The sequence below is a fragment of the Engraulis encrasicolus genome, chromosome 9 (genome assembly GCF_034702125.1).
Source record: "Engraulis encrasicolus isolate BLACKSEA-1 chromosome 9, IST_EnEncr_1.0, whole genome shotgun sequence".
Lineage (NCBI taxonomy): Eukaryota > Metazoa > Chordata > Actinopteri > Clupeiformes > Engraulidae > Engraulis > Engraulis encrasicolus.
The window spans coordinates 17,554,698-17,557,197 of NC_085865.1; the positions used below are offsets into that span (position 1 = coordinate 17,554,698).

Genomic DNA, 2,500 nt, shown 5'->3' on the forward strand with positions numbered 1-2,500 from the left:
GCGTGCGCACACACACACACACACACACACACACACACACACACACACACACACACACACACACACACACACACACACACACACACACACACACACACACACACACACACACACACACACAGACACACACACATTTTATGTATTTCTGCGTTGTGACACAGACACACACACACACACACACACACACACACACACACACACACACACACACACACACACACACACAAACACACACACACATTTTATGTATTTCTGCGTTGCTGATGCAATCATAATTGTGGTACTGTATCTCTCGGGAGCAGAACCGTTCAGCATCCATGTTTAATTTCCTGAAGTATCAGGAGGACAGTGTGAACACATTTCCTCTGCAGTGTGACCAATGTTGGGAAGTGTGTGTGTGTGTGTGTGTGTGTGTGTGTGTGTGTGTGTGTGTGTGTGTGTGTGTGTGTGTGTGTGTGTGTGTGTGTGTGTGTGTGTGTGTGTGTGTGTGTGTGTGAGTCGTGTGAGACAGAGTTTGAGAGGTACAGAGAGAGAGAGAGAGAGAGAGAGAGAGAGAGAGAGAGAGAGAGAGAGAGAGAGAGAGAGAGAGAGAGAAAGAGCAAGAGCGTGTGCGTGTGTATGTGTGCAGTTGCATTTTTGCGTTTTATGCGGTTGCATGTGTGCGCGTCAAATAAGATAACATACTGGAGCAGCCCTGGCCTAGTGGTTAGAGAATTGGTCTTTCAATCTAGGGGTTGCCGGTTCGAATCCCCCCTGACCTCTCCCTACATCTCCATCCATGGCTGAAGTGCCCTTGAGCAAGGCACCTAACCCCTCATTGCTCCAGGGACTGTAACCATTACCCTGAAAAATAATAGCTGTAAGTGGCTTTGAATAAATGAAAGCGTCAGCTAAGTGCAATGTAATGTAATGTAATGTAACATAAAACTAGACAGTGTTGAGATACAGACACATAAAACACAAAATATATCTACTATGCACATTGTCAGTTTTTTAAGCTTTTTTTCTTTTTTTACTGAACATTGAATAACTAGGCCTACATTTCGGTAACACTTTACTTTACGGATCGCTAATAAGGTGTTAATTTCATAGTAATTTCTCAGTAATTTCAGTCTAATTTTATGGTAATAACTGCTTGTTATTAGTAATAACAGCAAAATAATCATATGGTTTCCAATGCAATTACACTATAATTTCTCATTAATAACAGCAAAAATAACCATACAGTTTCCAGTGCAATTACGCTGTAGTTTCTAGTTAATAGTAGGCTAATGGAAACAGCTGCGTCATCATAGTAGTTAGGTGGTAGATATGCCATTAACTAAACGGTATCAGCCGAAGTAGTTTCATACTAATTAGGCTACATCAGGGCCGTAATGTGCAATATTTCCTCTTCCTATGTTATTGCATAGAAACGACCACCTAAGCATCCTTGTTTTATTTCTGCTTAATTACCTTGGAAACAATTGAGTAGTTATATAGAAATAAGATAGAATCAGGGCCGTAAACTGCATTATCACCTATTCCACTCAATTTTATGGAAATTACATATTTTCTTGGCCTTAAAATGTCTTATTTCTTATTTCCACTCAATTACTTAGTTATTATCATTTTTAATACAATATAGACTAGCCTACTATGAAGTGATTCAAGTACACAGACAAACACATTGTGTGCAAAACTTTATTTATTTTTCCAATCAGAGATTTATGTTCACTGATGTGAGGTTGTCAATCTGCCACCATCCGGAGGAAGTCCTGTGAACACAAACAAACAAACAAACAGAGAAGTCAACTGCAAGACCGGTTTTACCACGTTTATTTTTTAATGTTATCAATTCACCATCGCTAAATCTGATTCTGAAATACAGTACCATGTTAAATGCACGTGGTAAATCTTCCTCAGGCTGACATCGTTGCTTATTTAAGGCAAACTCTAGCTAGCACCTAGCTTCAGTCATTGAAAACACAGTGGGCACAGCTAGCTAGTGGTTTCCATTGTAAATGTACCTCTGTATGCCATTTCAGCACAAACACGGCTGATAAGACGTGTTTGCAATGCATACAGTTAAAATCCTTCAATGCTCAGAGACAGAATGAAAGCATGTGAAAGCTAGAACTACATTAAAAGTTCGTTGTCAGGAAGCTTACCTTGCCTGGCTCTGCTGTACTGAAGATGAACTAGCTCGCGGTGGCGGCGAGTCCTGTTGTTGCTAGGCAACGAAAGCAAACAGAAGCGTCCCAATCAGTATACTTCTGTACTCCAAGTACACTCGTTCTAGTTGTACGCTGCCCGCTCTGCTTTCAGTATGGCGCAGAGACGCTGACGTTGTTTAATTGAGTACACTGACACAAAAGGGTGGAGTTTGAGACGTACAACAGAGAGTGCTTTCGCACGCAGGCAGCAACCAGGGTAACTTTCAAGGTGAGCTAAATTGGTCTTGATGTTGATTTCATCCGCCTTCAAGCATCGAATGACTTTAGCCTTATGCAAACATGTT

At 41.0% G+C, this 2,500-nt stretch overlaps 1 protein-coding gene across 1 annotated transcript in view; it reads right to left on the reverse strand.

The window, feature by feature from the left end:
• vstm2a (V-set and transmembrane domain containing 2A) overlaps positions 1-2,500 on the reverse strand; it is a 51,714-nt gene that overhangs the window by 34,737 nt on the left and 14,477 nt on the right. The gene's annotated exons all lie outside the window — the stretch shown is intronic.